The sequence below is a fragment of the Carassius gibelio genome, chromosome A19, assembly GCF_023724105.1.
Source record: "Carassius gibelio isolate Cgi1373 ecotype wild population from Czech Republic chromosome A19, carGib1.2-hapl.c, whole genome shotgun sequence".
Taxonomy (NCBI): Eukaryota; Metazoa; Chordata; class Actinopteri; order Cypriniformes; family Cyprinidae; genus Carassius; species Carassius gibelio.
In genome coordinates this window covers 26,570,147-26,585,146 of record NC_068389.1, presented here as the reverse complement: position 1 = coordinate 26,585,146, position 15,000 = coordinate 26,570,147, and the positions used below count along the sequence as shown (strand labels likewise).

Sequence of the window (15,000 nt, the reverse complement as noted above, 5' to 3'; positions counted from 1 at the left end):
TCAGAGATTTAGATAGTTTCTATTTATTTGTCTAGATCAACTTTGAATATTTTTTTTTTCTTTGTTACTTGGATTTTCAATTATATTTACAATATAACTGCAGTTTAAATAAGCTCTGAAATATATTGTTTACTATTCAAAAGTATACGTATAAAAATTACCATGAAAGAAATCATGCAGTTATATTCTTTGGATTTCAGTAAATGAATAAAACATCACCATTATATATTTCAAAACACTGTACTACAATCAGATATCATCAATGAACCATGATACTGCCATAGCACATTTTAGTAAGTAAAAACCTTTATTCAAGTCTTCAAAAATAAGATTTAATTGGAAATAAAATCAAAGTGGGCAATGAATCAAAGCTTTAAAACTGAAATATCATTGAAAAAGTAATTCAAACACATACTGAATTAAACTGGTTCATTCACTTTGAGAAACTTTCTTGCCTGTTTTATCTGAGATAAAACAGTTTTAACAGTTCTGCAACATCAAAATGATATTATGGTCATTATTTCAAAAATGAAAATTACAATGTTTTTTACATACAATATAAACACATCAAAACACAAATTTTCAAAACATGAAACCAACATAAAATGCATTTTAGTCCCCAAAAACTGCTAAATGCAGATGTATGAATTTATGTAAACAATGAGCGGTGGATATCTGATCGGAGATCCGGTAATATCAGTTTTTCTGGAAGCCGTCCGGTTGTGTTTTCACCCATAAAACATCTGTTAAAACTCTTAATATAAGTATTAAAACAAGTTTTATATTAAAATATGTGCATTAATCGGGAGATAAATTAACTGGATGTCCATCCAAGTAAAGGTACTAATAAGTAAAGACTCACAAATGGAATGTTCTTTTTATATTCATCCCTTGGCAATTTTTATTTTTATTTTTAATGGACAAGAGGAAAATTTCCTGAACAAGGTCTAAGCAAAACATTCTCTAATAAAAAATAATTATTTATGTATGTTTGGAGTATTTTCTCTCTCTCTCTCTCTCTCTCCTTCATTGATGTGTTCAGTTATTTGAGTTGGTTTGGGGTGAAAGTGTCATGGCCAGTCAAGGCCAATTACACAAAATCCCATATTTTTTGGGTTTAACGTCCACAGAGGAGATTGATACAGCGTTTGCATCTACCTTTTGACGCGACATGGATGGTTTTACATAAGAGAAGACATGCCAGGCTCTTGTGTGTGTTTAATGAGGCAGAGCAGGCTGTCCTCTATGAGGTGGGCTTATTAGGCCAACCAAACGCTCCGGCCTTGCTGCATTTCTCAAAGCTTTAGTTTGAACAAGCTGCTGTCAGAAGTCTGAGAAGCCATTAGATCTGTCTCTTCATGCACCTGTACGATGGAGGACGGCTGAACATGCTGGACTCTGTTCTCACTCTCTGGGTCATCGGAGAGCTGACAAAGCTTGAATTAATCAGGTTTTTGTTCTGAAAAAAGAAAGCATCATTCAAACAGTACTCGACTGTGTTCAATTAAACCCTAAGTGTGTCAAAATGTCTTTGTTTGGACAGACAGATACATTTGATTGTACAGTTTCAACCTTTTTAATCAAATGCACTCTGATTCAAGTTTATTTGTATAGCGCTTTTTACAATACAAATCGTTACAAATCTGACACTGAAGTCACACTTAAAATGTATGAATGCCATTGCACTGTACAAAATATAAATATATACAAAAAATCAAAACATTATTTCTTCGCTACTTCAAGGTTTCATAATTTTTGTCTAATTTTCATCATGTCTTTTTTAATCAACTCAAAAAGTTTTGATGATTTTACTGGCTCTTCTCAGTTCAACATTGTAAATAGAAATGTAAAATAAAACAAATAAACAAACAAAATTGCAAAAACAAGTAAAAAATAAAATGTAATTATAAATATTTATATTTTACTGAGATCATCACATTAAATATGTAAATGTAGTCATGATTATCTTAAAATATAACTTTTTTTTTTTTTTTTAAATACACTGTATTTAATTGAGATAATGTTTCAATCATGTGACTTTCAACAGGCATTTATATCAGATTGGACTTAAAAGGATAGACTGAGGGGCAGATCTACCGGGGTGGCAAATGGCACCCTAAAAGAAAGCCTTGACATCCCAGTTGGCAACAGCGAATTAAAGTTTATGGCCAATTTGAAAATTTACAAGCGCAAATCTTTCGTGACTCGTGATCCCGCTCCGAACTCCCGACCTGACTCAAATGATTCGCGAACCCACTCCGAACTCTCGAATTGATTCAAATGATTCGCGAAGCCGCTCCGAACTCTGGAATTGATTCAAATGATTCGCGATCCCGCTACTAACTCCCGAACTGATTCAAATGATTCGCGATCCCCAAACTGACTCATATGATTCGCGAACCCGCTCCGAACTCAAGAACTGACTCAAATGATTCGCGATCCCGCTACGAACTCCCGAACTGATTCAAATGATTCGCGATCCCCAAACTGTCTCAAATGATTCGCCATCCCGCTACGAACTCCCGAACTGAATCAAATGATTCGCGATCCCCAAACTGACTCAAATGATTCGCGAACCTGCTCCGAACTCCCGAACTGATTCAAATGATTCGCGATCCCCAAACTGACTCAAATGATTCGCGAACCCGCTACGAACTCCCGAACTGATTCAAATGATTCGCGATCCCCAAACTGTCTCAAATGATTCGCGATCCCGCTACGAACTCCCGAACTGAATAAAATGATTCGTGATCCCCAAACTGACTCAAATGATTCGCGAAATCGCTTTGAACTCCCGATTTGACTCAAATGATTCAAGAACCCGCTCCAGGGCCGGCTGCAGGATGAAATGACTGAGGGGGCATGTGAAATTGTTAAGGGGGCTTAACTTTATTACACCATCAAAATGCTTTGATGGCTGTCATGTTCATCAGCTGTACTCTCAATCACACTTTCAGTGTTCTTTTTGTGGTCTGAAATACGCTGCATATACTTTCTTATGTCCATTTTTAATGATATTAATGATAATTCACATTTTAGCTGAAACTGAATTGCTGATAATATCACATGTTCAGATAGTTGCTCGATGGGCACCGAATGGCGCGGGGTTGGATAAAACCACGCCCCTTGCTTTAAATTTAAACAACTGTATTTTCCATGTGATTTAAAGCTGCGGTAGGGAACTTTTGACGCTCTAGCGGTTAATAAACAGAACTGCTTGCGTCTTGCGGAAGAACATCGTAGCCGGAACTACTTCTCTCTGTTTATGTCTATGAAGAATCCGCCGCGGTATCCCCGAAGCAATCTAAAATAGTCCGAATATAAACACTTATTATAGGTGCACCCTAGTGATTCAGGACAAGCCAAAAACACGGTTTGGAAAATGGATTCATGGTGTACTCGCTTATTATATACATTTTCCTACATTTTGAACACAAAGTTACGGACCGCAGCTCTGATTGGTTATTTTTTACCGGGAGCGAAGGAGTTTCTGCAAATGGCAATAGGACCACTGGGAGGATCCAGATCGGGAGCTTGATTTTTTTCAGATTATCTGTCTCATATTCTACTGTCAGGACATAATGACAGGTTCAATAAATATGTAAAACATTTTTTTACAAAAGTTCCCTACAGCACCTTAAATACCCACATCAGGAAATCACACAGCCAAGCCAGCGTCATTTATTATGAATAATTAACCCTTTCACACTAAAATTTAAAATATTCTAACTGACTCCCGAGAGTAAGATTTTTCAAGGCGACAGTTATTTTAGAACGTTCCCCCTTAATGTTTCCATGGCAACGCGTCATATTTGTCACGTGAAACACAGCAGCCACAATAACTGTATAACAGATGTAGGCTATCCTTCATTTCGTTTTTCCTTTTTTATTCGAAATATTCACAAACTTACTTACCATGTCATCAACTATCCTATATGCCGATTCTCAAATATGTGTAAGTGAGTGTGTTTGGTCGTTTTAAAATCTTTATAACAATAGAGTAAACTTTATAGATAGCCTACTTCCACTGTGTTTATCTGATTTTAAAAACACACGCCGGCTAATTACATTTGAATAGATTGTTTTTGCTGCTTTCACAGACTCCAAATGTAGCCTATTGTTTTACCAGTGCTTACGTGTAGCCTATTTAAATGTATGAAATCTAAAATAAACATTAAGAGGTTGAAAACACTACACAGTTGTGATATATGACAGCGTTGAGCTCGTCCGTATCTGGCTCAGCGCCAACCAACGCGAAAGATATTTGAATCTGGCAGTAATGTCACGAGTCACAACACTGAACATTCTAAATCCCATGGGGATAAGGTTAAATTATTATTTAACTCAAAAGGTTTACCATTTATTTTTAACCATGAATACAAAAATGAAACAGAGGGGGCACAAGTCAGATCTGAGGGGGCATTGCCCCCTTTTGCCCCCTCGTGGCGCCGGGCCTGACCCGCTCCGAACTTTGACATATATTCAGATATAAATGAAATTTAAAAAATAAATTAATAATAATTTCAAATATTGCACCTGTCAAACATAGTTACCCACTTTTAAAAAGAGTGAGGATACGTAACAACTTCGTTTTGTGTCAGAACTTTCATTCATAAATTCCCCCGTTTGTGTTTGAAAAGCGACAGGGATTGAATCGCGGAAATGGAACTTGTTGTATAAAGCAGAACGTCACGGAATTTCGGCCATTTTTTAATGAATAAATCAAATGTAGAGCATTTCAAATCTCGATATGGACTAGTGTTTGCAATATTAAAGGTGTTCAGTACCGTCGCTTCACGCAGAGTAGGGGCAGCTGCTCAAAAAAAAACTTCCTCCATTCTCCCATCCGCGCTCGCGACCGCTCGCACCTCGTGTTTGTGGTTGAATGTTCATGATTGATGGATGAGCATCTATGCCCGGGTAGAGTACATCAGCAATCCAGCGAAGAGAAAAGATAACTAAAAGTTATAAAAAACATCAGACGTTGGACGAGTCTCAATTTAGGGACCGTCTCTAAAGTTACATGCGATATTGGTAGCTATGCACTTTTCTAACGTCAGTAGCATTTGAAGAGAATGACTTATAGTTATAAAAACAAGTGTAATTGTTCATCTAGGTGACAGCTATAATGCACAATTGTATTAAATGTTTGATATTTATTAAAATAATCTGTAAATCATATGTAAATTATGCTACTCTTTCACATGGGCTCAAACTCAAATTTGAAGCTCAATATCATTTGTGGAGAAAGACTTGCAGTCATAAAACAATTGTAATGTGTTCATTTAGGTGTCAGCTACAATGCACACCTTATACATTTTATATATGTATATATTAAAATAAATATAAATAATTTAGGTAAAAACTAGGCCCATTTATCACTTTCAGGCAAATTCCTGTGAAATATAATAATAATAATAATAATACCTTACATTTATATAGCACTTTTCTAGACACTCAAAGCGCTTACATGGTCAGGGGGAATCTCCTCATCCACCACCAGTGTGCAGCATCCACCAGGATAATGCGATGGCAGCCATAGTGCGCCAGAACACCCACCACACACCAGCTTATATATATATATATATATATATTTTTTTTTTTTTTTTTTTCAGGTTCCCTTATGAAAACTACCAATCATCGTTCTTGTAGCCATGGTAACTGCAAATTAACCATGGTTTTGTTACTTCAAATAATAATTTACAAAGTATTAATATACCATAATATTTTTTTGTTGTTGTTGTTGTTGTTGCTATAAAAACAGACCTAAGCCATCAATAGCCTTTAAAATGACTTAAAATGCATTATATAAAAAATAATGAGGCAATAATGATTGGATAATAATAACACTGTTAAAATACATAACGTAGGCAAATACAAAATAAACAATTGATGTACATGTTATTACAAATGGCATGTGATTGCTGCTGTTACACTAACAGGACAATCAAATCCTTGTTTAGGCTACTGACCAAACATTTCACTCAAATATTCACTAAATCTTCCATTTTTGGAAACCTTTTTGCTATAGATGACACAGACTTTATAATTTATTCAACAAAATAAACATGCATATCACAACCCTTACAAAAATAAACCATGGTTTTATCATAGTAAAACTGCTTAATTTCCCTTTGCATGATTTCTGAATGCTTGAGACTATAAGATAAATTAGAGTCATAATAAAGTTATAGCCACAGGTAAATGTCGAGAGCTACAATTGTGATTTGTAAATAATACAATTTATTAATTTAGTTTTTTATTTGATTAAAGTTATTTTTTCACCCCTATAGTAGGTGTTTTTTTCATCATCATATTTGAGGAAGGGGGGCACAACAATACAATCCTCCTTATGGGCACACATTTGACCAGCAACGGCCCTGAAGGTGTTGATATATACGTCTCTGGGAATGTGTGCTCTACTACACACACACACACACACACACACACACTGAAGCACGCGTTGTTTTCAGCTCTTCACTATATTGACACATGATGTATTCTACACATGTGCACATAGGGCGCTATGAGAGGATTTTAATTTGATAAAACTATCGTCATTCATTCATATCGCATACACAGACTGACAGAAATGGAAATGTCTTTATGACAACCTGTCAAAATAAAATCTCGGTATAACTTGAAGAAATTCAAACAGAAATATAGTACTATTGCACAGTAGAGTATGCTATACTTCAAGTATTAGCATACTTGATATGCTATACTTCCTATTAGCTAATAATAATAGTTAATTAAAAAACACAGAAACTCAGGTTACAACTTATGCTTATGGGGTATGGTCACTTATTCCTTATATGAACTGTTTCAAATGCAAGACATTGATTGCATGAGATTAAGTTTGTAAATGATAGCTGTGTCCTTTTGTAGTGTGCACATATATTTATCATCAAACTGTGATAACTGTGACTAAATTATATATACATCTGCCATATGTTGCCACCCCTCAAAAATTCCTGCCCCCTTCTCGCCACCCCATCAATATTTTTCTAGATCCGCCCCTGGATAGACTACATTCAAGTGAATTTGCTTTTCTTTTACAGTTTTTCCCTTTAAATTATGCAAATATATTCTGATTAAATCCAATCGACTGTAAAAACATTGACACCTTTTGGCAGCCAAATACTGTGTGTCGATATTCAAAGCCTCACGCGGTCTCTCAAACAGACATTGACACAAAAGGAGATGGAGAAGAGGACAAACTGAAGCGACCTCTCATTGCATTTGTGGATGCTGAAGAGGAAAGCCAAACACACACACACACACACATTTTTTCAGTGTTTTTCCCATTTGTAACATTATCTGTCTCTGTGGTTTTATTGTGGCTGAAAGCAACCGCAGTTTGAGTAAAATCGCTCGCTTTGAACCTTTGAGTTGGACGAGAAAAGTGCCCCATCATCCTATTGATTTCCATCAGGGGGAGTTTTTGTTGTCATCTGTGCTTTCAAGCAGTTTTTCCTCCTAATCTTTTTACAGAGTCGATTCCCATCAGACAGCAAATCATTCCTCAAAAACTGAGTTTCTCCTGATTCAGGCCTAAAATTCAAAGAGCCAAAAATTAAAGCAGAACCAGATAGATAGATAGATAGATAGATAGATAGATAGATAGATAGATAGATAGATAGATAGATAGATAGATAGATAGATAGATAGATAGATAGATAGATAGATAGATAGATAGATAGATAGAAAGTCATTTACAGCAGTGGTTACTGGGCTCTTGTTCAGTCTAATGGATGAGAAGCATTCAGTCATGGTGTTCTGCCCTCTTATAACATAATTAAGCAAATACAGACTCACAGAAGACACACAAGGCCAAATCCGCCCTCAATGAGGCGTGCAAACCTCCTCCGGCAGAAATTAATTACTAACAGACTTCTTCAATAGTTGGAAAGCAAAGGGGCGCGTTATTGTGCTGGTGAGTGGCGGTCTGGGAGTTGCTGATGTTATTTCTGTGTTTTCCACACCTCTCTGGCGTTCAACAGCCGTCACCAAACTCGCTGCCAGATCGCACGGCTGGGAAACTGTGAAAGCCTTCCTCTAACAAGCTGCCTGGATCTCACATAAAAGCAAACAGAAGGATTGCTCCACCAACCACAACTGCTCCATTTACATATATCCATTCCTAATAAGAGCCTGGGCTCATTATGAAGGGAGGAGAGAAAAATATGAATATAATAAGAATGAAAAAAAAGTGGCATTTTATCCACAGGCAAAATGATGCAACTGCGTGTCGTTCGAGCAGCTATCACTACGTTTCACATTTGGATGGAGTGTGTGAGAGCACGCTGGACTATTAGCAGTTAATGTGTCTCTTTCTGGAAGGGAACAGCACTGGCCCTCAGAGAAAAAACAGAGATTACCATCATTTACAGTCGACAGTAATCCACAATGATTTGTTTATGTTCCCTGTCATAGTGTGAATTATTAATTAGTGCACATTATAGCAAATAAAATATATATTGTATTTGTGATCAAAAACTTGCTCCAGCTCTGAAAATCTAAACAACCACCCAAAACACCTTAACAACCAACTAAATAATATACATACATCCACACACAACCATATATATATATATATATATATATATATATATATATATATATATATATATATATATATATATATATATATATATATATATCATACAACATCATTCACACAACCATATACAGTATATATCCTAACAACCACCTAAACACCTTAACAACCACCAAAAATCACCTAAATAACTACCCAAAACCCAACAACCACCTAAACAACTTAACACCTACACAGAACACCTTAACAACCACCTAAAATCACCTTAACAACCACCTAAACAAATTAACAACTACACAGAACAACTTACCAACCACCTAAACACTTTAACAACCACCCAAAACCTAACAACCACCTTAACAACTACCCAGAACACCTTAACAACCACTGAAACACCTTAACAACTACACAGAACACCTTAACAACCACTGAAACACCTTAACAACTACACAGAACACCTTAACAACCACTGAAACACCTTAACAACTACACAGAACACCTTAACAACCACCTAAAATGACCTTAACAACCAACGAAACTCGTTAACAACTACACAGAACACATAACAATCACCTAAACTCCTTAACAACTACACAGAACACCTTAACAACCACCCAAAATCACCTTAACAACTAGACAGAACACCTTAACAACCACCTAAAATCACCTTAACAACCACCTAAACAACTTAACAACTACCCAGAACACCTTAACAACCACCTAAACTCCTTAACAACTACTCAGAACACCTTAACAACTACCTAAAATCACCTTAACAACCAACGAAACACCTTAACAACTACTCAGAACACCTTAACAACCACCTAAATTCACCTTAACAACTACACAGAACACCTTAACAACCACCTAAAATCACCTTAACAACTACACAGAACACCTTAACCACCCAAAATCACCTTAACAACTAGACAGAACACCTTAAAAACCACCTAAAATCACCTTAACAACCACCGAAACACCTTAACAACTACTCAGAACACATAAACAACCACCGAAACACCTTAACAACTACACAGAACACCTTAACAACCACCTAAAATCACCTTAACAACCACCGAAACACCTTAACAACTACACAGAACACCGTAACAACCACCGAAACACCTTGACTACACAGAACACCTTAACAACCACCTAAAATCACCTTAACAACCACCCTAAACCTAACAACCACCTTAACAACTACCCAGAACACCTTAACAACCACCGAAACACCTTAACAACTAAAACAGAACACCTTAACAACCACCTTAAATCACCTTAACAACCACCGAAACACCTTAACAACTACACAGAACACCTTAACAACCACCTAAAATCACCTTAACAACCACCCAAAACCTAACAACCACCTTAACAACTACCCAGAACACCTTAACCACCACCGAAACACCTTAACAACTACACAGAACACCTTAACAACCACCGAAACTCGTTAACAACCACACAGAACACCTTAACAACCACCTAAAATCACCTTAACAACCACCAAAACACCTTAACAACTACACAGAACACCGTAACAACCACCGAAACACCTTGACTACACAGAACACCTTAACAACCACCTAAAATCACCTTAACAACCACCCTAAACCTAACAACCACCTTAACAACTACCCAGAACACCTTAACAACCACCGAAACACCTTAACAACTAAAACAGAACACCTTAACAACCACCTTAAATCACCTTAACAACCACCGAAACACCTTAACAACTACACAGAACACCTTAACAACCACCTAAAATCACCTTAACAACCACCCAAAACCTAACAACCACCTTAACAACTACCCAGAACACCTTAACAACCACTGAAACACCTTAACAACTACACAGAACACCTTAACAACCACCGAAACTCGTTAACAACCACACAGAACACCTTAACAACCACCGAAACTCGTTAACAACTACACAGAACACCCAAAAAACGTAACTATAAATAAAACATATATAATAAATAGATAAATATAACCATAATATCATCAAATAATGGTAGAACTGAAACACCCACGTACTCAATCTCCACATCCTGGTGAAAATCCAGTCCTGAACTACATGTTTTATCTTGCTGAATATGCTGTAAATGAGTAAATGAATTTTGAAAGCCACTTCATGAGTGCTTGCTTTGAATGCGACACCATTCACAATCACATTTCCATCTCAAATCTTCAGTGATTCACGTGAAACACAATGATGGTGAGTCAGTTTGAAGCAGAAGAACTATGACTGATGATAAACTCTTTTTCTATTATCTCATTTTCTTCTTTTGTGAAACGTGACATTTTATTTCTAGTCTTTATTATTGTTATTATTATTATATTCTTGTCTTTGACATTTAGCTCTATGGTCTTTGATATCATGATGTAATGATGCTATTGCCAGTTTAGTTCTTTAGGTTTCTGTTATTTTTGGTTAGAAGTGTGACTGTTACTATTACTATGTGTAATCAAACTTCTAATGTATCATGGAAACAGCATAAAAATGGAATGGAAACAACCACTTCAAATACCCTAACGACCAACCAAATTACATTAGCAACTGCAATGTCAGGTATAGGCTAAACATGACTCAAATAAATTTTATTTGAATGGTATCTGATTAACTATACAACTATACAACTAACTAGAACATTTTGTCAACCACACAAAACGCCTTAGCAAGTTAGCAACCACATTAAATGTCTCAGGTTAACACAGCTCAAATAAAATGTTGCATTAGAATATTGGAAATAGCAGTTTCTAATAGCATGCTGTTGTATGTAATACTGTTTCAGTCTGTTAGTCTAGCTGTAGTTATAGAGTTTTCTTCTCTTGTTCTTGTCAAACTCAAGGTGTGTCAGTTTTTGCATACTCAAGCAGAACGAGTTTTCACTCTTCGCTCACACCTCGAGTTTTCATCGAGAACCAGAGCGAGAGACAGAGAGGAACAGGAGGAAATGAGGAGAGAATGGCAGAAAGCAGCCCAAGCTGCCAAACGGCATGTTTGCTGCTATAAACAGACACATTCAGACGTGCTGCTGGGTCTGAGTAAACATGAGCACACCAAAGGCTTTTCCATCACAAAAACACTCGTGATGAGCGACGAGAGGAATCACACGCACATGCACTGAAGAGATGAGAGGTCAAACACCATTCATCTGATTAACAACAACTGAGAAACTCAGTCAAACAAAACCACAGACAGCCAGATCTGGGGAGATTACTGATTACAGATTACATGATGAACATTAGTCAGTAACGTAATCAGGATTAATCATTTTAGGTAATAATAATTTTGACATCTTGTTTAGATTTAAATGGGATTTTTTTTTTAATGAAAGAAATAAAATGCATGACCACAAATACTCGTTGTTTTTACAGTAGATTTTTTTAGAAAATATAATTTAAAAGAGGAAAAATATGAATTAGGGAGATTCAATAAATTATGAATGATTTCTAGTCATTGTATGAATAATTTGTAATCATCTAATCCATAAAAAAGTAACGTCAATTAATTTATGAGCATTTAAAAATGTAATAAAGTACACACAGCCAGAATATGAACACTAGCATATACTACACAATAGTGCCTAATGCTTTTTAAATGATAGATATTAAAACATTAGTATGTGGAAAAATGCTTCATTTGGGAAATTGTGTCCATCATCATCTCAGAAACAACATTATTTTGCACTTTTAATACATTTTTGTGAATGTAAAAATTGTCATTTCAAATAGGCATAATGACATCTCAATATCTTGATTATTTCTTTGCAGCAATGAAACATTGATTACTTACTGTATGACAACTATTGACTCATTTGTGTAAATCTGAAGACCTCCTAAGTTATTTGAGGAATTTTTGAGGGGTGGCAACATATGGCAGACGTATATATACTGAATTTAGTCACAGTTATCACAGTTTGATGATAAATATATGTGCACACTACAAAAGGACACAGACTATCATTTACAAACTTAATCTCATGCAATCAATGTCTTGCATTTGAAACAGTTCATATAAGGAATAAGTGACCATACCCCATAAGCTCCTCCACACTCACTAATGCATACAGTATGCATCGACATGTCATTAAGAGCATTATAAAAGATTAAGTGTTATTAACATGTCAATTTATTATAAGAAACACAAGACTTTAACAGCCAATGACATTTCCAGCTGTGGAGACTCAACTGATTTTCTACTGTTTAGTGTTAATCACCATCTAACTCAACCAGTCAAGAGCTACATTTAGCCTTAGATGTTATATGAATATGGTCCCTGAAGCATAGGTTTTATTAGCTGACAATAATAATAAACAAATAAACATTAAAGGCACAAATACAAATGTACTATCAGAAATTGTTTTTGAAAAATATGGTGTTATTGTTTTGGCAAGTTTAAATTAAAACATCTATGAAACCTTGTGTGATATTCCTTTAAAATAATGTTTTAGAATATCTTTTTTTAAGTATATTTTACTAAGAAATTTCTTACATCATTTCTTTGAGTTAAACCAAACTTTTATTTTGGTGGGTTGTAACCAGAGTTTCTGTGTTTATTAATAAACTATTATTATTAGCTATTAGGCCTACTTGAAGTATAGCATGCTCTACTGTGCAATAGTACTATATTTATGTTTGAGTTTCTTCAAGTTATACCGAGATTTTATTTTGACAGGTTGTCATAAAGACATTGCAGTTTCTGTCAGTCTGTGTAGATGATACGAATGAATGACGATAGTTTTATCAAATGAAATGGTGAAATCCTCTCATAGCGCGCTGACGTGCACATGTGTAGCATACATAATGCATCAATATAGTGAAGAGCTGAAAACACCACGCGTGCTTCAGTGTGTGTGTGTGTGTGTGTTTGTGTGTGTGTGTGTGTGTAGTAGAGCAAACATTCCCAGAGACGTGTATATCAACACCTTCAGGGCCACTGCTGGTCAAATGTGTGCCCATAAGGAGGATTGTATTGTTGTGCCCCCCTTCCTCAAATATGATGATGAAAAAAACATCTACTATAGGGGTGAAAAAATAACTTTAATCAAATAAAAAACTAAATGAATAAATTGTATTATTTACAAATCACAATTGTAGCTCTCGACATTTACCTGTGGCTAGAACTTTATTATGACTCTAATTTATTTTATAGTCTCAAGCATTCAGAAATCATGCAAAGGGAAATTAAGCAGTTTTACTACGATAAAACCATGGTTTATTTTTGTAAGGGTTGTGATATGCACGTTTTTTGTTGAAGAAATTATAAAGCCTGTGTCATCTATAGCAAAAAGGTAACCAATCATTATTGCCTCATTATTTTTTTATATAATGCATTTTAAGTCATTTTAAAGGCTATTGATGGCTTAGGTCTGTTTTTATAGTAACAACAACAACAACAAAAATATTAAGGTATATTAATACTTTGTAAATTATTATTTGAAGTAACAAAACCATGGTTAATTTGCAGTTACCATGGCTACAAGAACGATGATTGGTAGTTTTCATAAGGGAACCTGAAAAAAAAAAATCTTTCACAGGAATGTGTCTGAAAGTGATAAACGGGCCTCGTTTTGACCTAAATGATTTATACTTTATTTTAATATATATTAAAAATGTATAAGGTGTGCATTGTAGCTGACACCTAAATGAACACATTACAATTGTTTTATCACTGCAAGTCTTTCTCCTCAAATGCTATTGAGCTTCAAATTTGAGTTTGAGTTCATGTGAAAGAGTAGCATAATTTACATATGATTTACAGATTATTTTAATAAATATCAAACATTTAATATAATTGTGCATTATAGCTGTCACCTAGATGAACAATTATAGTTGTTTTTATGACTATAAGTCATTCTCTTCAAATGCTACTGACGCTACTGATCGCATGTAACTTTAGAGACGGTCCCTAATTTGAGACTCGTCCATGTCCAATGTTTTTTTTTAACTTTTAGTTATCTTTTCTCTTCGCTGGATTACTGATGTACTACCTGGGCATAGATGTTCATCCATCAATCATGAACATTCAGCAGCATGTTCATGATGCGGTCGCGAGAGCGGATGGGAGAATGGAGGAAGTTTTTTTTTTTTTGAGTAACTGGGATGGTGCCCCTTCTGGGAGTTGGTGCCCTACTCTGCATGTAGAGAGCGACGGTACTGAACACCTTTAATATTGCCCATATCGAGATTTGATTAAATGCTCTACTTTTGATTTATTCTTTAAAAAATGGCCGAATTCCTTGACGTTCTGCTTTATACAGCAAGTTCTATTTTCGCGATTTAATCGTCGTATATAAATTAAATTAAAACATCTATGAAAACTTGTGTGATATTCCTTTAAAATAATGTTTTAGAATATCTTTTTTTAAGTATATTTATCGTCGTGTGTGCGTGTGTGTGTGCGTGTGTGTGTGTGTATGTGTGTG

At 35.4% G+C, this 15,000-nt stretch overlaps 1 protein-coding gene across 8 annotated transcripts in view; it reads left to right on the top strand.

Moving 5' to 3' along the window:
- The window catches only part of LOC127935318 (60S acidic ribosomal protein P1-like), a 568,794-nt gene that overhangs the window by 118,679 nt on the left and 435,115 nt on the right, over positions 1-15,000 (top strand). Inside the window, exon 5 of one of the 8 annotated variants that reach the window (XM_052533086.1) lies at positions 13,326-13,337. The exons of the other annotated variants lie outside the window; for them this stretch is intronic. The gene's annotated coding sequence lies outside the window, so the exon portion shown is untranslated. Of the gene's footprint in view, positions 1-13,325; positions 13,338-15,000 lie in introns of those variants that run through there. 8 annotated transcript variants of the gene reach the window in all.